Source organism: Mytilus trossulus, chromosome 11, assembly GCF_036588685.1.
Source record: "Mytilus trossulus isolate FHL-02 chromosome 11, PNRI_Mtr1.1.1.hap1, whole genome shotgun sequence".
NCBI lineage: Eukaryota > Metazoa > Mollusca > Bivalvia > Mytilida > Mytilidae > Mytilus > Mytilus trossulus.
The window spans coordinates 70,898,875-70,921,150 of NC_086383.1; the positions used below are offsets into that span (position 1 = coordinate 70,898,875).

At 36.5% G+C, this 22,276-nt stretch overlaps 1 long non-coding RNA gene across 1 annotated transcript; it reads right to left on the reverse strand.

Moving 5' to 3' along the window:
• Positions 1-2,431: 2,431 nt before the first annotated feature.
• On the reverse strand, positions 2,432-16,205 carry LOC134690623 (uncharacterized). The gene is made up of 3 exons (XR_010101983.1): positions 16,121-16,205; positions 2,844-2,867; positions 2,432-2,518 (listed from the first exon to the last, which is right to left on the reverse strand). It is a non-coding gene; the product is annotated as an uncharacterized LOC134690623 (long non-coding RNA).
• Between the last annotated feature and the right edge of the window lie 6,071 nt (positions 16,206-22,276).

A 22,276-nucleotide genomic window follows, 5' to 3' on the forward strand; every position in this document is an offset into this window, starting at 1 on the left:
GTTGTGTTATAGATATAAACAAGATATGTGTCGCATGAATTATAGTCAATGTTGTGTTATAGATATAAACAAGATATGTTTTGCATGAATTATTAGTCAATGTTGTGTTATAAATATAAAAAACATATATGTGTCACATGAATTTGTAGTCAAAATTCAATACAATGGTCTGTCACACTTACTTTTTTATTACATATAAACAACAAATATACAAAATGCTTTGTTAAAAGATATTAGAACATTCATCAGAACTGTCATGTTAAAAAAACAAATTCTTCAAAAACACAAAAAATTGTATCAATGGATTCAGTACAAAGCACTGAATAAAATATGATTCAACTATATTGTGTTTTAATATTAGTTTTTTTGATTGAGTTAAGCATCCAATGGATATTTTATATTGTGTCTTTCTATGTTGGGATGTTATTAAATTGTTTTAGAAAAGGGAGAAGGTTTGGTACCATTAAAACATTCAATCCCACTGCAAAGGTTTGCACTTGTCCTAAGTCAGGAATCTGTTGTACAGTAATTTTCGTGTGTTTATGTAGCTCATACGTGTATCTCGTTTCCCTTTTTTATATAGATTAGATCGTTGTTTTTCCCGTTGAATGGTTATACACTAGTAATTTTTGGGGCCCTTTATATCTTGTTGTTCGGTGTCAGTCAATGCTCCGTTTTGAAGGCCGTACATTGAACTTCAATGGTTTACTTTTATTAATTGTTACTTGGATGGAAAGGTGTCTCATCGGCTCTGATACCACATATTCCTATATCTATATATAATTATGTGTGTGTTTATGTTCGATTACATCTAAATTTGTCGGCTTTACATGATAAACTTTTGTATACCACTTTCTTTAAAAGAAACATTTTCAATGACATTTGAAGAGTTTCATGTTCTGACTCAATACAACAAGACTCCCCTCTTTATAGTTTGTTTAATCCAATATGTTTTGTCCATTAAACATGTCTAATTAACAAGATGATTTGATTTACTTTAGAGGAAAATGATTAGACTAGTGATAATATTTAACATACTGCTACGGCATCTTTGTCACATCCTCTGTCAATTAAGAGATGTATAACGTCTAGGTGTCTTCCTTCGACAGCCTCTATTAATGCTGTATATCCAAATCCAAAATTCTGCAATATAATAACTGACATCAAAACTTGGCTGACAAAATATATCTCACATGAATCAATAGTCAAACCTGCCAATTTAAAAAAGATAATTTAAATAATTAAACGTACAAATAGTTATATACATTCATTCATTTCAATGAGAAAGAAAAATGAGAGCCAACTTCATAGTTTTAATATTATTTGTTATTATATAGATTTTATCTTTCTGATTTGCATTATTTAGTCTCATCAACACTTATTGTAAAGTAACTATTTCAATAGCATAAAATAAGAAGATCTGTATTACTAGTATCTATTTCAAAGTCATGAAAAAAGAAGATCTGTTATGATTGCTAATGGCACAGTTCGTAGCTGTATTACTAGTAAAACAAAGTGGTTTTGAAAAACTAACATAAAATAAGAAGATGTGATATGATTCTTAATCCAAATAAACTCATCATAGATACCAGGATAAAATTTGCATATACGCTAGACGCGCGTTTCGTCTACAAAAGACTCAACAGTGACGCTCGAATCCCAAAAAGTTAAAAAGCCAAGTTTAAGAGCACCATGAGCATTGAGTACCAAAATTACTAAAAGTTTAGTTTAAACATATTTATTGATAGTGGATTTGGGAAACAAGTTACTGCAACGTATATTAATCACTATCCACTTCCATGACTTTGCAGGAGGTAGAAAAGCCTTTATATTTCAAAAATTTCAAAAGTTTTGTAAATAGTTAATTTATAAATAGAGTATGACCATATCAATGATTGTTCATGTCAGCATAGAAGAAGTGCTGGCAAACATGTGTATCTGTAATATTACAACAAAGAGGATTTAAATGTTATCATCTTAAGATAAGAAATTGTGTTATGATTAATATGTTACAAGAAAATTGAGAATGGAAATGGGGAATGTATAAAAGAGACAACAACCCGACCATAGAAAAAACATCAGCAGAAGGTCACCAACAGGTCTTCAATGTAACGAGAAATTCCCGCACCCGGAGGCGTCGTTCAGCTAGTTCCTAAACAAATATATACTAGTTCAGTAATAATGAACGCCATACTAATTTCCAAATTGTACACAAGAAACTAAAATTAAAATAATACAATGTGTTTATATGCAGGACTACAAAAAAGATGTTTGCAATGTACATAACATTAAATAAGAAGATGTGTTAGAATTCTTGGTGAGACAATGTGTATCTATCCTGTAGGACTACAATAAAATGGTGTTTAATGTAACTCATTTAAAAAAAGTCTAATACGACACGGAATATGATTGCTAATGAGACAATGTTTACCTCTTTTGCATAATCAATGTTTGCTCCATTCGCTAAGCAAAGTTGTACGTCTTCTACTATTCCATTCCTAGCAGCTGTAAGCAGTTTCTGCAAGTAAAACAGACTTTGCATAAAAAAAATACATTATCAGGGTGATTAATTACACAAAATAAAGTGATAAAGTATGATTGCCAGAGACCCAGGTTTTCACTCTAAAATTCGACAACAATTATGTATTCTTCTACATAAAAACAATTTTATACAGCAGTTTTTCCTCCTTTAAAATATAATTCAGACAAAAGGAATTTTTTCATGTACCTCATTTTGATTTTATCTAAAAATTTCTTACTAGTTACATACTTGTATTTTCAGTAAGAGAATGGAGATCAAAAAGTAACATTTCTACTTGACATCAAAGAAGATAAATTATAACCTCATTCCAATATTCCATTATATCCTACAAGTAGAAAAAAACATGTTATCAACTGCTTGATTGAGATAAATCATCCTTGTTAAAAATGTTTTTGCTTTTTCAACCAATGAGTTCAGGATAGCAGTGGGTTAAACAGAGAAAAAAGCAGGATAGCAATGGGTTAAACAGAGGAAAGGGCATGATAGCAGTGGGTTTAACAGAGGCAGGAGCAGGATAGCAGTGGGTTAAACTGAGGAAAGGGCATGATAGCAGTGGGTTTAACAGAGACAGGAGCAGGATAGCAGTGGGTTAAACTGAGGAAAGGGCATGATAGCAGTGGGTTTAACAGAGGCAAGAGCAGGATAGCAGTGGGTTAAACTGAGGAAAGGGCATGATAGCAGTGGGTTTAACAGAGGCAAGAGCAGGATAGCAGTGGGTTGAACAGAGGCAAGAGCAGGATAGCAGTTGGTTTAACAGAGGCAGGAGCAGGATAACAGTGGGTTAAACAGAGGAAAGGGCATGATAGCAGTGGGTTAAACAGACGCAGGAGCAGGATAGCAGTGGGTTAAACTGAGGAAAGGGCATGCTAGCAGTGGGTTAAACAGAGGCAGGAGCAGGATAGCAGTGGGTTAAACTGAGGAAAGGGCATGATAGCAGTGGGTTAAACAGAGGCAGGAGCAGGATAGCAGTGGGTTAAACTGAGGAAAGGGCATGATAGCAGCGGGTTTAACAGAGGCAGGAGCAGGATAGCAGTGGGTTTAACAGAGGCAGGAGCAGGATAGCAGTTGGTTAAAAAGAGGCAGGAGCAGGATAGCAGTGGGTTAAACAGAAGAAAGGGGTTGATAGCAGTGGGTTTAACAGAAGCAAGAGCAGGATAGCGGTGGGTTGAACAGAGGCAGGAGCTGGATAGCAGTTGGTTAAACAGAGGCAGGAGCAGGATAGCAGTGGGTTAAACAGAGGAAAGGGCATGATAGCAGTGGGTTAAACAGAGGCAGGAGCAGGATAGCAGTGGGTTAAACTGAGGAAATGACATGATAGCAGTGGGTTAAACAGAGGCAGGAGCAGGATAGAAGTGGGTTAACCTGAGGAAAGGGCATGATAGCAGTGGGTTTAACAGAGGCAGGAGCAGGATAGCAGTGGGTTAAACTGAGGAAAGGGCATGATAGCAGTGGGTTTAACAGAGGCAGGAGCATGATAGCACGGGGTTAAAAAGAGGCAGGAGTAGGATAACAGTGGGTTAAACAGAGACAGAAGCAGGATAGCAGTTGGTTAAACAGAGGCAAGATTTGAATAGCTGTTGATTAAATAGAGGCAAGATTAGAATAGCAGTGGATTACACAAAGGCAGGAGCAGGATGAAAATGAGTTAAACAAAGGCAGGAGCAGGATAGCAGTGGATTAAACAGAGGCAGAAGCGGGATAGCAGTGGGTTAAACAGAGGCAAGGGCAGGATGACAATGAGTTAAAAAGACGCAAGTGCAGGATAGCAGTGGGTTAAACAGAGGCAGGAACAGGATAACAATGGGTTAAACAAAGGCAGGAGCAGGATGACAATGGGTAAAACAGACGAAGGGACAGCATAGCGATTTGTTAAACAGAGGCAGGGACAGGAAAACCATGGGTTAAACAGACACAAGAGCAGGATGACAGTGGATTTAATAGATGCAGCACCAGGATTATAATGAGTTAAACAGTGAAAGGGTCAGGATGAAAATAGGTTAATCAACGGGAGAGACAGGATGACAATGGGTTATACAGGGACAGAAGCAGGAAGAAAATTGGTTACACAGAGGCAAGGACAGGATAACAATTGGATAAACAGAAGGAAGAAAAAGATGACAATGGGTTAAACAGAGAAAGGAACAGGATAACAATGGGCTAACACAGGCACGAGCAGGATGAAAATGGGTTGAACAGAGGCAGGGACAGGATAACAATGGGTTAAATAGAGGTAGGGACAGGATGACAATGGATAAAACATAGGGAAAGATACGGGACATGGGTTAAACAGAGGAAGGGACAGGTTAGTTGTTTGCTTAACAGAGGAAAAGACAGAATGACAATGGGTTAAACGGAGGAAGGGAAAGGATAACAATTGGTTCAAAAGAGGCAGAAGTAGGAAGACAATGGTTTAAACAGAGGTAGGGACAGGATAACAATTGGTTAAACAGCAGAAATGAAAGAAGGACAATTGGTTAAACAGATGCAGGAGCAGGATAACAATGGGTTAAACACAAACGGGATAAAATAACAATTAGTTAAACAGAGCCATGGACAGGAAAACAGTGGATAAGCAGAGACAGGAGCAGGATGACAATGGATTAAACAGAGGCCGGAGCAGGATTATAATTGGTTGAACAGTGGAAGGGTAAGAATAACAACACGAGAAGACAGGATGACAATGATTTAAACAGAGGCAGGGACAGAATGACAATGGGTTATACAGAGGCAGAAGCAGGAAGACAATAGGTTAAACAGAGGCAGAGACAGGATAACAATTGGTTAAACAGAAGAAATGAAAGAAGGACAATTGGTTAAGCAGATGCAGGAGCAGGATAACAATCGGTTAAACACAGGCACATGCAGGATGACAATGGGTTAAACATAGGCAGGGACAGAATTACAATCAGTTAAACAGAGGAAGGGACAGACTGAGAATAAGTTAAACATAGGCAGGAACAGGATGACAACTAGTTAAACAGAGACAGGGACACGATAACAATGGGTTAAACAGAGGCAGGGAAAGGATGCCGATGGGTTAAATAGAGGAGGGAAAGGGTGACAATGGGATAAACAAAGGCAGGGAAAGGATGATAATGGATTAAACATCGAAAAAGACAGGATAACAATGGGTTAAACAAAGGAAGGGACAGGATAGCTGTGGGCTAAACAGAAAAAAAGACACGATGACAATGGGTTTACAGTGGCAGGGACAGGATAACACAGGGGTTAAACAGGGGCATGAGCAGGATAACACAGGGGTTAAACAGGGGCATGCACAGGAAGGCACTTGGTAAAGCAGAGACAGAGACAGGATAACAATTCGTTAAACAGAAGATCGAAAAGGATGACAATGGGTTAAATAGAGGCAAGAGCAGAATTACAATGGGTTAAACACAGACACGAGCAGGATAACAATGGGTTATACAGGGACAGAAGCAGGAAGAAAATTGGTTACAAAAGAGGCAAGGACAGGATGACAATGGGTTAAACAGAGAAAGGAACAGGATAACAATGGGCTAACACAGGCACGAGCAGGATGAAAATGGGTTGACCAGAGGCAGGGACAGGATAACAATGGGTTAAATTGAGGTAGGGACAGGATGACAATGGATAAAACATAGGGAAAGATACGGGACATGGGTTAAACAGAGGAAGGGACAGGTTAGTTGTTTGCTTAACAGAGGAAAAGACAGAATGACAATGGGTTAAACGGAGGAAGGGAAAGGATAACAATTGGTTCAAAAGAGGCAGAAGTAGGAAGACAATGGGTTAAACAGAGGTAGGGACAGGATAACAATTGGTTAAACAGAAGAAATGAAAGAAGGACAATTGGTTCAACAGATGCAGGAGCAGGATAACAATGGGTTAAACACAAACGGGATAAAATAACAATTAGTTAAACAGAGCCATGGATAGGAAAACAGTGGATAAGCAGAGACAGGAGCAGGATGACAATGGATTAAACAGAGGCCGGAGCAGGATTATAATTGGTTGAACAGTGGAAGGGTAAGAATAACAACACGAGAAGACAGGATGACAATGAGTTAAACAGAGGCAGGGACAGAATGACAATGGGTTATACAGAGGCAGAAGCAGGAAGACAATTGGTTAAACAGAGGCAGAGACAGGATAACAATTGGTTAAACAGAAGAAAGGAAAGAAGGACAATTGGTTAAACAGATGCAGGAGCAGGATAACAATGGGTTAAACACAGGCACATGCAGGATGACAATGGGTTAAACATCGGCAGGGACAGAATTACAATCAGTTAAACAGAGGAAGGGACAGACTGAGAATAAGTTAAACATAGGCAGGAACAGGATGACAACTAGTTAAACAGAGACAGGGACACGATAACAATGGTTTAAACAGAGGCAGGGAAAGGATGCCGATGGGTTAAATAGAGGAGGGAACGGGTGACAATGGGATCAACAGAGGCATGGAAAGGATGATAATGGATTAAACATCGAAAAAGACAGGATAACAATGGGTTAAACAAAGGAAGGGACAGGATAGCTGTGGGCTAAACAGAAAAAAAGACACGATGACAATGGGTTTACAGTGGCAAGGACAGGATGACACAGGGGTTAAACAGGGGCATGAGCAGGAAGGCAATTGGTAAAGCAGAGACAGAGACAGGATAACAATTCGTTAAACAGAAGGACGAAAAGGATGACAATGGGTTAAATAGAGACAAGAGCAGAATTACAATGGGTTAAACACAGACACGAGCAGGATAACAATGGGTTAAAGAGAGGCTGGTTTGGATAACAATGGGCTGAACAGAAGAAGGAACATGATGACAGTTGGTTAGACAGAAGCAGGAACAGGATTATAATGGGTTAAACAGTGGAATGGTCAGAATGACAATAGGTTAAACAACGGAAAGGAAAAGTCAGGATGACAATGGGTTATACAGGAGACGAAAGACAATGGGTTAAACAGAGGCAGGGACAGGATAACAATTGGTTAAAAGGTTATAAAGTAAAAAGTAAAAGGTAGAACAAAGGAATGGATGACAATGGGTTAAACAGATGCAGGAGAAATGGGTTGAACACAGACACGAGCAGGGCAAGGATGACAATGGATTAAACAGAAGAAAATAAAGGATAACAATGGGCTGAACAGAGGAAGGGACATGATGACAGTGGGTTAAAGAGAGGCAGGAACAGGATTATATTATGTTAAACAGTGGAAGGGTCAGGATGAAAATAGGTTAAACAACGGAAAGGAAAAGTCAGGATGACAATGGGTTATAAAGGAGACGGAAGACAATGGGTTAAACAGAGGCAGGGACAGGATAACAATTGGTTAAATACTAGTGGAAGGAAGGAAAGGATGACAATAGATTAAACAGATGCAGGAGAAAGATAACAATGGGTTGAACACAGGTACGAGCAGGGCCAGGATGACAATGGATTAAACAGCATAAAATACAGGATAACAATGGGTTAAACAGAGTAAAATACAGGATAGCTGTGGGATAAAAAGAGGCAGGAACAGTATAACAATGGCTTAAACAGAAGCTGGGACAGGATGACAATGGATAAAAAAGAGGAAAGGACAGAATATCTGTGGGCTAAAGAGAAGAGGAGACATAATGACAATAAGTTAAACAGAGGCAGGAGCAGGAAGACAATGGGTTAAACAGAAGGGAAAAAATAGCAATGGGTTTATAAACAGACGCAAGAAAAACATTTCAATATGTTAAACAGAGGTAGGAATTGGATAACAATGGTGGTAAAAGAGGAAGGCACAGGATGACAATGGGTTAAACACAGACACATGCAGAATAACAATGAGTTACACACAGACACGAACAGGATTATTATTGGTTAAACAGAGGAGGGAACACGATTACAATGGGTTTTACAGAGGCAGGATCAGGATGACAATGGGTTAAAAAGAAACAAGGACAGGAAAGCAGTGCGTCAAACACAGGCAGGATCATGATGACAATGGGTTAAACAGAGGCAGGGACAGATAATAATGGGTTGGACAAAGGAAGAGACAGTATAACAATGTCTTAAACAGAGGCAGGAGCAGAATTATATTTGGTTAAAATTAGACAGGAGCAGGATGACAATGGGTTAAACAGAGACAAAAGAAGAATAATATTGTGTTAAACATAGGCAGGATCAGAATTTCAATGGGTTAAACACCGGCAGGAGCAGGATTACAATGGGTTAAACAGAGGCATGTTAGGATAACTATGGGCTAAACAGAGGAAGGGACAGGATTACAATTGGTAAAACAGAGGTAGGATCAGGATAACAATGAGTTAAAAAGAGGCAAGGGCAGGATGGCAGTGGGTTAAACAGATGTAGGATCAGGATAACAATGAGTTAAAAAGAGGCAATGGCAGGATGTCAGTGGGTTAAACAGAGGCAGGAGCAGGATGACAATAAGTTAAACAAAGGCAATGGCAAGATAACAGTGGGTTACACAGAAGCAGAAGCAGGATAGCAGTAGGTTGAACAGAGGCAGGAGCAGGATAGCAGTGGGTTAAACAGAGGTAGGATCAGGATGACAATGAGTTGAAAAGAGGCAAGGGCAGGATAGCAGTTGATTAAAAAGAGGCAGGAGCAGGATGACAATGAGTTAAACAAAGGCAAGGGCGGGATAACTGTGGGTTAAACAGAGGTAGGAGCAGGATAACAATGGGTCAAACAGAGGCAGGAGCAGGATTACAATGGGTAAAACAGACGAAGGGACATCATAGCAATTTGTTAAACAGAGGCAGGGACAGGAAAACCGTGGGTTAAACAGAAACAGGAGCAGGATGACAGTGGATTCAACAGATGCAGCACCATGATTATAATGAGTTAAACAGTGGAAGGGTCAGGATGACAATAGGTTAAACAACGGAAGAGACCGGATGACAATGGGTTATAGAGACAGAAACAGGAAGACAATTGGATAAACACAAGGAAGAAAAAGATAACAATTGGATAAACACAAGGAAGAAAAAGATAACAATTGGATAAACACAAGGAGGAAAAATATGACAATGGGTTAAACAGAGACAGGAACAGGATAACAATGGGCTAACACAGGCACGAGCAGGATGACAATGGGTTGAACAGAGGCAGGGACAGGATAACAATGGGTTAAACAAAGGTAGGGACAGGATGAAAATAGATCAAACATAGGGAAAGATACGGGACATGGGTTTAACAGAGGAAGGGACAGGTTAGTTGTTTGCTTAACAGAGGAAGAGACAGAATGACAATGGGTTAAACGGAGGAAGGGAAAGGATAACAATTAGTTCAAGAGAGGCAGAAGTAGGAAGACAATGGGTTTAACAGAGGTAGGGACAGGATAATTAGTTATCAATAGTACCAGGATTATAATTTTATACGCCAGACGCGCGTTTCGTCTACATACATTTGTAAGACTCATCAGTGACGCTCAGTTCAAAATAGTTAAAAAACCAAAACAAATACAAAGTTGATGAGCATTAAGGACCCAAAATTCCAAAAAGTTGTGCCAAATACGGCTTAGGTAATCTACTCCTGGGGTAAGAAAATCCTTAGATAACAATTGGTTAAACAGAAGGAAGAAAAAAATAGCAATGAGGCAAGAGTAAGATAACAATGGGTTAAGCATAGACAGGAGCAGGATTACAATGGGTTATACAAACGGGATAAAATAACAATTAGTTAAACAGAGCCAGGGACAGGAAAACAGTGGATAAGCAGAGACAGGAGCAGGATGACAATGGATTAAACAGAGGCAGGAGCAGGATTATAATTGGTTGAACAGTGGAAGGGTAAGAATGACAACACGAGAAGACAGGATGACAATGAGTTAAACAGAGGCAGGGACAGAATGACAATGGGTTATACAGAGGCAGAAGCAGGAAGACAATTGGTTAAACAGAGGCAGAGACAGGATAACAATTGGTTAAACAGAAGAAAGGAAAGAAGGACAATTGGTTAAACAGATGCAGGAGCAGGATAACAATGGGTTAAACACAGGCACATGCAGGATGACAATGGGTTAAACATAGGCAGGACAGAATTACAATCAGTTGAACAGAGGAAGGGACACGATAACAATGGGTTAAACAGAGGCAGGGAAAGGATGCCGATGGGTTAAATAGAGGAGGGAAAGGGTGACAATGGGATAAACAGAGGCAGGGAAAGGATGACAACTAGTTAAACAGAGGCAGGGACACGATAACAATGGGTTAAACAGAGGCAGGGAAAGGATGCCGATGGGTTAAATAGAGGAGGGAAAGGGTGACAATGGGATAAACAGAGGCAGGGAAAGGATGATAATGGATTAAACATCGAAAAAGACAGGATAACAATGGGTTAAACAAAGGAAAGGACAGGATAGCTGTGGGCTAAACAGAAAAAAAGACACGATGACAATGGGTTTACAGTGGCAGGGACAGGATGACACTAGGGTTAAACAGGGGCATGAGCAGGAAGGTAATTGGTAAAGCAAAGGTAGAGACAGGATAACAATTCGTTAAACAGAAGGACGGAAAGGATGACAATGGGTTAAATAGAGGCAGAGCAGAATTACAATGGGTTAAACACAGACACGAGCAGGATAACAATGGGTTAAAGAGAGGCCGGTTTGGATAACAATGGGATGAACAGAGGAAGGGACATGATGACAGTGGGTTAAAAAGAAGCAGGAACAGGATTATGATTGGTTAAACAGTGGAAGGGTCAGGATGACAATAGGTTAAACAACGGAAAGGAAAAGTCAGGATGACAATGGGTTATACAGGAGACGAAAGACAATGGGTTCAACAGAGGCAGGGACAGGATACCAATTGGTTAAAAGGTTATAAAGTAGAAAGTAAAAAGTAGAAGAAAGGAATGATGCAGGAGAAAGATTACAATGGGTTGAACACAGACACAAGCAGGGACATGATGAGTGGAATAAACAGAGGCAAATAAAGGATAACAATGGGTTAAACAGAGGAAAGTACAGGATAACAATGGGTTAAACAGAGAAAGAGACAGGATGACAATGGGTTAAATAGAGACAGGAACAGGATGACAACGGGTTAACCAGAGACAGGGACAGGATAACAATGGGTTAAACAGAGGCAGGAACAGGATAACAATTGGCTTAACAGAAGCAGGAACAGGATGACAATGGATAAAAAAGAGGAAAGGACAGGATATCTGTGGGCTAGAGAAGAAGATACATAATGACAATAAGTTAAACAGAGGCATGAGCAGGAAGACAAAGGGTTAAACAGAAGGAAGAAAAAAAATAGCAATGGGTTTATAAACAGAGGCAAGAGAAACATTACAATCTCTATTCAACGGAGGCAGGAATAGGATAACAAAGGGTTAAACAGAGGTAGGATCAGGATGACAACGAGTTAAAAAGAGGAAGGATCAGGATTATATTTGGTTAAAATTAGACAGGAGCAAGATGACAATGGGTTAAACAGAGACAGGAGCAAAATTGCAATTGGTTTAACAGAGACAGGAGCAGGATTATATTGGGTTAAACAGAGACAGTAGCAGAATTATAATGGGTTAAACACAGGCACTAGCAGGATTACAATGGGTTAAAGAGAGGCAGTTTATGATAACAATAGGCTGAATAGAGGAAGGGACAGGATTACAATTGATTAAACAGAGAGAGGAGCATGATAACAGTGGATTCAACAGATGCAGCACCATGATTATAATGGGTTAAACAGTAGAAAGGTCAGGATGACAAAAGGTTAAACAACAGAAAAGTCAGGATGACAATAGGTTAAACATGTCTCTTAAACAGGGCTCTGTAAGACTAAACTCCTAGTATAAGATATAAAGGAGCGGAAAGGCTCTGTAAGACAAAACTCCTAGTATAAGATATAAAGGAAAGAAAGGGCTATGTAAGACAAAACTCCTAGTATAAGATATAAAGGAACGGAAGGGCTCTGTAAGAAAAAAACTTCCAGTATAAGATATAAAGGAAAGGAAGGGCTCTGCAAAACAAATCTCCTAGTATAAGATATAAAGGAAAGGAAGGGCTCTGCAAAACAAAACGCCTAGTATAAGATATAAAGGAAAGGAAGGGCTCTGCAAAACAAAACTCCTGGTATAAGATATAAAGGAAAGGAAGAAAGGAAGAGCTCTGTTAGACAAAATGTCTAGTATAATATATAAAGGATAAGAGGGCTCCGTAAGACAAAACGCCTAGTATAAGATATAAAGGAAAGGAGGGCTCTGTATGACAAAACTCCTAGTATAAGATATAAAGGAAAGGAGGGCTCTGTAAGACAAAACTCCTAGTATAAGATATAAAGGAAAGGAAGGGCTCTGCAAAACAAAACTCCTAGTATAAGATATAAAGAAAAGAAAGAAAGGAAGAGCTCCGTAAGACAAAACGCCTAGTGTAAGATATAAAGGAAAGGAGGGATCTGTAAGACAAATACCTAGTAAAAGATATAAAGGGAAAGAATGTCTATGTAAGACAAAACTCCTAGTATAAGATATAAAGGAAAGGAGGGGCTTTGTAAGACAAAACGCCTAGTATAAGATATAAAGGAAAGGAAGGTATCTGTAAGACAAAACGCCTAGTATAATATAATGGAAAGGAAGGGCTCTGTAAAACAAAACTCCTAGTATAAGATATAAAGGCAAGGAAGGGATATGTAAAACAAAACGCCTAGTATAAGATATAAATGAAAGGAATCGCTCTGTAAGACAAAACTCCTAGTATAAGATATAAAGGAAAGGAATGGCTCTGTAAGACAAAACGCCTAGTATAAGATATAAAGGAAAGGAAGGCTATGTAAGACAAAACTCCAAGTATAAGATATAAATGAAGGGAATGGCTCTGTAAGACAAAACGCCTAGTATAAGATGTAAAGGAAAGGAGGGCTCTGTAAGACTAAACTCCTAGTATAAGATATAAAGGAAAGCAATGGCTGTGTTAGACAAAACTCCTAGTATAAGATATAAAGGAAAGGAGTGACTCTGTAGGACAAAACTTCTAATATAAGATAAAAAGGAAAAGAGGGCTCTGTAAGAAAAAAATCCTAGTATAAGATATAAAGGAACGGAAGGGCTCTGTAAGACAAAATCTCCTAGTACTAGTATAAGATATAAAGGGAAGGAAGAGCTCTGCCAAACAAAACTCCTAGTATAAGATATAAAGGAAAGGAAGGGCTTTGTGAGACAAAACTCCTAGTTTAAGATATAAAGGAACGGAAGGGCTCTGTAAGACAAAACTCGTAGTATAAGATATAAAGGGAAGGAAGGGCTCTGCAAAACAAAACTCCTAGTATAAGATATAAGGGAAATGAATAAAGGAAGGGCTCTGTGAGACAAAACTCCTAGTATAAGATATAAAGGAACGGAAGGGCTCTGTAAGACAAAACTCCTAGTATAAGATATAAAGGAAAGGAATGGCTATGTAAGACAAAACGCCTAGTATAAGATATAAAGGAGCGGAAGGGCTCTGTAAGACAAAACTCCAAGTATAAGATACAAAGGAAAGGAATGGCTCTGTAAGACAAAGCGCCTAGTATAAGATATAAAGGAACGGAAAGGCTCTGTAAGACAAAACTCCTAGTACTAGTATAAGATATAAAGGAAAAGAAGAGCTCTGCAAAACAAACTCCTGGTATAAGATATGAAGGAGCGGAAGGGCTCTGTAAGACAAAACTCCTAGTATAAGATATAAAGGAGAGGAGGGGCTCTGTAAGATAAAAAGCCTAGTATAAGATATAAAGGAAAAGAAGAGCTCTGTAAGACAAAACGCCTAGTATTATATAATGGAAAGGAAAGGCTCTGTAAAACAAAACTCCTAGTATAAGATATAAGGGCAAGGAAGGGATCTGCAAGACAAAACGCCTAGTATAAGATATAACTGAAAGGAATAGCTCTGTAAGACAAAATTCCTAGTATAAGATATAATGGAAAGGAATGGCTCTGTAAGACAAAACGCCTAGTATAAGATATAAAGGAAAGGAGGGCTCTGTAAGACAAAGCTCCTAGTATAAGATATAAGGAACGGAAGGGCTCTGTAAGACAAAACTCCAGTATAAGATACAAAGGAAAGGAATGGCTCTGTAAGACAACACGCCTAGTATAAGATATAAAGGAACGGAAGGGCTCTGTAAGACAAAACTCCTAGTACTAGTATAAGATATAAAGGAAAAGAAGAGCTCTGCAAAACAAACTCCTGGTATAAGATATGAAGGAGCGGAAGGGCTCTGTAAGACAAAACTCCTAGTATAAGATATAAAGGAAAGGAGTGGCTCTGTAGGACAAAACGCCTAGTATAAGATATAAAGGAAAGGAGGGCTCTGTAAGACAAAACTCCTAGTATAAGATATAAAGGAAAGGAATGGCTGTGTAAGACAAAACTCCTAGTATAAGATATAAAGGAAAGGAGTGGCTCTGTAGGACAAAACTTCTAATATAAGATATAAAGGAAAGGAAGGGCTCTGTAAGACAAAACTCCTAGTATAAGATATAAGGAAAGGATTGGGCTCTATAAGACAAAGCTATCAGTATAAGATATAAAGTAAAACAACGTGAGTTTGATATATTGGTAATCTACTTTAATTGGTTCGTAGTGTGTATTTATGGTTGATATAACTAATGATATAATTTGAAAACAATAGTTCAAAGGGTATAACGTAATATAAAAATGACCGCCATACTTTTATTTGTATTGATTTTCTGTACTTTTCTTCGTTCAAGTTTCCTTTTCCGACTTCGCTATATTAACATAAAGATTAGTTTCCGTCCGTGAATAGGATGTTTAGAGTGAATCAAAATTAAAATAGATTTTACTGATTATGTTAAATTAGCATACATTATTTTGAAACACATGTGTAAATCTGTATATACGAGATTTATACAGGTTTTTTTTATATTAAAGTATAATATTAAGATAACATAAAAAGTGTTTTATTTCCATTGGTATCGAGAGAAGGTATTGCTGGATCAGGGGGGTTATGTGGCTCGACCCCCCCCCCCCTTTTTTTACGATTAATGCATTTGAATGGAAAGATATGGTTGGATCCCCATTTTTATTCTCGGTTGGGAACCCCTTCTTTTGAAAAAGGCTGGATCCGCCCCTGTAAGCATTCCTTTTTCTTTGCAGATGTGAAATAGCCTGGGTAGTTATATATATATATCAATTGTCTGATGAATTCATATACCTGTTTTAGAAAGGGTTTTTAGTCTCAATAAAATTTAGTTCAAAGTCATAAAATTCAGACACATCAGTTTAGTCAATCAGGTCATTCTGTAAGATTTGATCCGAACGGAGAGACTTTTCTACATGTTCAACAATATTAAATTAGTACTACGACCTTAAAAAGTGTATTATACAGCAAATATGAGTCGACATGCATTTTACTTTTTTATAATCATATATAAGCTTTATATATATCTGTTATAAGTTTTCTACTTCTGGAAGTCTCAGTACAGTGACAAATAAATACATTTTTTTTTCAAACAACCGATTTACACATTTCCGCGCATTGAAAAGATTTCACGGAATATTTTTACTCAAAAGTGAAAATATCATATCACAGTGAGCGGAATAAAAGATTATACTGTCTCTTAACAATTGTCATATGCATACAGTTACCTTTCAAAGAAGCTAGACCAACGTCTTGTCGGCTGAAATTGATTCTGTTCCATTAATACAACACATGATTTCGTTTCTATTATATACGAGGAAGTATTCCTAAATGAGCAGTGAATATTATCGATGAAATAATAAATACGTCATTATTTTACTCGGGAAGACACAAAATTAGTATGAATCACAAAAATTTACAAACATGGAATCTGAAGGATTAAGGTTACAGCCTGCTTAATTTTAATACACAATTGTAGTAATTTTGGCAAATAATTAAACTTAATTATAATATGAGGTAGGCATTACCTGTAAATGGGGACGAAGTCTGTATGAATTATTTTTTTGTAACTTAAATATTTGCTAAAAAAAAGAAACGGAAATACCGTAACGTTTCCGATTTTGGTTCTGTTGTTAGGGATTTTAGTTGTGGCGTTATTTAAGTTATGACGTCATATGCAATTTAAACAAAGAAACGCTATCATCAGGTAACGTTTGTTCATATGAAGGAATTATTAAAAATGAAATTGGTATTGCGTTCCTACCTATTTATACTAGACTGATAAATATATATTTTACTCAAAGATTCATACAAACAAAACCGGAAAAAGGAAGTACATTGTAGATTTCTGCGCAGGTCCGGGATTTCAAAACACGACAAAAAAAAATTGAACGATTTTGAGTTCATTAGTACAATGAAAAATTCGGGAAATTTTCCCGAATTCTTTTTTATTTAATTTTCTTCTGTTATTGGGGACTTCGTCCCCATATAAATATACTAAATAAAATACTACCTCTTATTTGTTATATTTACAAGAAATCTACCCGGAAATTTGTGTTTAATTATAGCCAATTGTGTAAAGATGTTAATATCAGTGAAAATACACCTACTTCATGTAATTGCAGTAATTCCGCATATATTTATGGACCCATTTCCCATGTTATAACAGGAGATCTTAACATCGTTCAAGACCGAGAGTTAAAATCATTCCTCAGTAAAGGACCTAAATATCGTCCCCCGTCAATTATTAATTGGAATGAGTGTCGTAATATCATCCACGACTCACTCCATACTTACTGTATGAAATGGATAAAACGGGAAAAAGCTGACAAAAAATCTTTGGACTCTTTTTTCAATTCAGTAATGAAGATAGTTGATATACGTATTCAACATTTTAAAGAACATTTTACTATTAACAATAACCACAATAAACCTATTTCTCGTATCAAACATAAACTAAAAGAACTAGCCAAGGAATTTGTTTTTTTCCCGGCCGATAAAGCTGCTAATAATATTATTATTGTTTGACGTAAATTTTACATTGAGGTTCTGAAAAAGGAAATCACCAATTCACCAACATTCCAACTGACTCCATTTTCAGAAAACGAAATCTGTAACAAACATAAACTTTTAGCCACCGCTTTACAAGCAGAGCCAAATACAATGAAAGTCCCAACTATGTATTGGCTTCCAAAACTACACAAAACCCCTTACAAATATAGATTTATTTCGTCTTCAAGCCATTGTTCAACTACTAAATTGTCTATTCTTCTTACCAGCACACTTGGTACAATTAAAAACCTTATAATAAATTGTTCAAATAAGGCCTTCGAAAATAGTGGAATAAATTACTTTTGGAGTGTCAAGAACTCGTTGGAAGTACTTGATAAATTGCATGCTCATATTAGTGATTTTGAATCTGTTCAAAGTTTTGATTTTTCTACCCTGTATACCACATTGCCGTACATTCTCATTAAGAAAAAATTCACACACCTAATTAAATGGGCATTCAAAAAATCAGAATGTGAATATATATGTTCAAACTCTTTTAGGTCATTTATTAGTAGCAATAAACAAAAAAAACTATATTAATTGGACATGCTTTGATACTATATATGCCCTTGAATTTTTACTAGATAACATTTTTGTTCGCTTTGGGGATTCCGTATATCGTCAGATTATCGGAATTCCAATGGGGACTAACTGTGCACCACTTATTGCGGACCTCTTTTTGTATTGTTATGAGTTACAATTTATGACAAAAATAAGCAAAGACCCATCAAAACAACATCTGATAAACAAATTTAATAATACTTTTAGATATTTGGATGATATTTTGGCTCTCAATAATGACGACTTCAGTATGTATATTAATGAAATTTATCCTGCTGAACTTACTTTAAATAAAGCTAATACTAATAATGACCACTGCCCTTTCCTCGATCTTGATATCTATATCACTAACGGAAAGCTGAATACTAAAATTTATGATAAAAGGGATGATTTTTCATTTCCTATCGTTAATTATCCTTTTTTAGATGGTGACGTTCCCTTGTCACCATCTTACGGTGTTTATATATCTCAACTTGTACGATTCGCTCGTGTTTGTAACAATGTTTTAGATTTTAACGAGAGAAATTTATGTATTACTAAAAAAATATTACACCAGGGTTTCGATATCACAAACTAGTCAAAACTTTTACTGAATTTTATCATCGGTATAAAGACATCATTCGTAAATATAGCTCAACATGCAGACTTTTTATACGTTCAGGTATTTCACATCCAATTTTTTATGGAAATATTCTTTATAAAGCACAAAGGTGTCAGTATTCACCTCAGAAACTTACAAAACCTTTAAATAGACTGATTAAGAAGGGATATAATTACGATACTGTTGTCAAGTCATTAAAGATTGCATATTTTGGCGTTAATATTGAGTCACTGATAAGGTCTTTGCTTCGGAACTAAAGACATTTATTCTAAAAACAGGTGTTGGCATGACACGGGTTATGTTCTTCTCATATATGTTATGATGGTATGATACTAAACCCCTAACGGGAAGGATTGTGCCTGATGTTCATATGATGAAATCATAATCTTTCAGTCAGTTTAATTGAAGTCTGGAGCTGGCATGTCAGTTAACTGCTAGTAGTCTGTTGTTATTTATGTATTATTGTCATTTTGTTTATTTTCTTTGGTTACATCTTCTGACATCAGACTCGGACTTCTCTTGAACTGAATTTTAATGTGCGTATTGTTATGCGTTTATTTTTCTACATTGGTTAGAGGTATAGGGGGAGGGTTGAGATCTCACAAACATGTTTAACCCCGCCGCATTTTTGCGCCTGTCCCAAGTCAGGAGCCTCTGGCCTTTTTTAGTCTTGTATTATTTTTATATTAGTTTCTTGTGTACAATTTGGAAATTAGTATGGCGTTCATTATCACTGAACTAGTATTTATTTGTTTAGGGGCCAGCTGAAGGACGCCTCCGGGTGCGGGAATTTCTCGCTACATTGAAGACCTGTTGGTGACCTTCTGCTGTTGTTTTTTATTTGGTCGGGTTGTTGTCTCTTTGACACATTCCCCATTTCCATTCTCAATTTTAAATAAATAATGATTTCGTAAATACATTGAATTAGGTATATTTATCAAATTATAGAAAACATAAACATTTTGTATTCATACACTGAAAAAAGTACTTAAATGAATGGCAGTGACTTATTGTTATCATTATCACTGGTCTCCACTCTTTCCTAAAGAAACCGTACAATTCCTCCAGTTTACTTTGAACAATTTAATTTTTTGAGAATTTTTAAAAGCATGGTTCCTCAATGAAATAAACAGTATAGTTAATGAAGAACTGGTCATTATCGTGATACATGGACAGACCGTAGGACAGTAGTATTGACAGCCGTATGTGAGGTCAGGTTCGCTGTTTTAATCAATACCACTATTCTGTGGGCAGTCCATATATATTACGATAATGACAATTTGAAAAAAAAATATTATATAATCTGAATTATTGACGGAGTATCTTTTACCAAAGAACACCACAGAATAGCAAAGAACACCACATAATACCACAGAACACTAAAAATATACCACACGGAGCTCCGAAATAGTAACAGATTCAATTGAGGCATTGTAGTTGTTGCTATGGCTAATTCTGTCTGTTTTTCGACTCTTATTATTCAAATAAATTAAAATGTTCCGTCTAGTGTAGACTCACTATCATTACGCCATAATTGACTTGACGTTTAATTGGGTCCACACTAACTTGAATCAAATTCATGTCTGTCCAATCATCGAGAAAACCAGAGGCCAACTGAGGAAGCCCTGGACAGCTTACCAGAATTGAGTAGCGATGAGGATGAAGATCATTTTTGTACATAAATAAGCCGGCTGCTAGTTTTCTCGTTTGAATTGCTTTACATCATGTCATTTCGAGGCCTTTTAAAGCTGAGTGTGCGGTATGGGCTTTGCTCGTTGATGAAGGCCTCACGGTGACCTATATATCAGTCAATTTCTATACTAGTATGTCATTTTGGTCTCTTGTGGAGAGTTGTCTCAATATGGCAATTATACCACATCTTCTTTTAGTTTCTAATCAATGATTTTTTTTTAAACATTTAATGACTGGAGAATTTCAGAACAGGTATCAAAAGTTCACATGAATAATCTGTATATTATGAACATTAATTACTATATAAATAAAGTGTATTTACTTTCAATTCTACGTTTACTATTATGCACCTTTCCTATAGGATACAAAAGCGTATTGATTAATTTATTGTGGAATGAAGAGAAGCGACACTCAACATGAGGTCTTCTCGTTTAATAGTATAGATTACCTTCAGTTCTACAACTATCATATATATCTTTTATACTAGGGTGGTTCTGGTCTTGAGGAAACGATGATAGTCCGTCGGACGGGACGATAAATGGCCGACCCGTGTTAAGAGAGAGCCATATCTCTTGCCCGTTAAAGACACCCTTGTAGATTTCGAAAAAGAGTAGGCTAATGCCGCTACAAGGCAGCACTCGCACCCGCAAAGTGGAAAGGGATTAATATAAGTTGCAAAACTTGTTTCCCAATCCACTATAAATAAATATGTTTAAATAAAATCTACAGTACAGTCTGATCCAATATAGTTTGCTACATTAACAAAAAAATCATTAAACATATTAGCAACCTTTGACTGATCATTTATAATGTTATCATTGTCACATAAATGATGTTGTTCTCAAAATAACTACCTTTGTTTGTTAAGAAAAGTTTGATGGTGGGCCAAAAGTCTTTACTTTTTGGTCCCCCTACACAATGCTCTATAAAATAATTTCTGACTGATTTAAGCCTCTTGATCTTGTTTACAAAATTTCTTTGGGCCCTGTATTTTTCCCAGTTTTTCTTAGATTTTACCTTATTGTATTTATTGTACAACATCTTTTTCTTAAATATAGAATGCCTTAGCTCTTGATTCATAAATGGAGCAGGACTTTGTAATTTTTTTCGTTGTTTCAATGGTATGTGTTTATTTACAGTATTTAGAAGATCAGATTACAAGTCTTCATATGCTTTGTTGACATCATTGTTCTCATCAATTTTCTCATTAAATTTACTTTGTTCAAGATCTCTCAAAAAATGCTCATGATCAACTACTATATGATTTATATTGAGGTTTAATTGCTGGCACATTACTTTCAAATTGAATTGATATCATATTGTGTACATCACTTAATGCACAATTGAAATTTACTATATTTTGTATATAATGTTTTTGTGATAATAATAATAATAATAATAAAATTCTTTATTTAACGAAGGTAACACATTTAACAGTTACATGTTAATCTTCCATGAGCCCCTCCAAAAACTATTAATACAAATAGAAAACGGACAAAAATACATACAAAATAAAATACTTAATACAGTTAAATATAGCAGCTTAAATATGGAATAAGCACATATATGAATTCAGTAGAAGAAAAATATGCATTAGTTTCGTGCATTTTTATTGTGTTCAGTTAGAAAATAGTTGGGACAGTTGGTCTTAAATGTATCTAAATTATCTATTTCTTTAATATTATTTGGTAAATTATTCCAGGTAATAAGACCAGAATATTTAAATGGTCTTTAAAAAAATCAGAATTAGGTCTTGATACATGAAGAAGTCCTGATGTTGTCGACCTCAGACAATAATTATAAAGATCAGCACAAGCAGTAAATTTAATAGATAGATAGTCAGGTGCTAGACCATTCATACACTTAAACATTAACACAGCTTGAAAATAGTGTATCCTCGTAAATATAGTAATCCATGCAAGTTTTTTAAACATTACTGTTGATGGGAAATCAAAAGAAACAGATAAAACTAATTTTG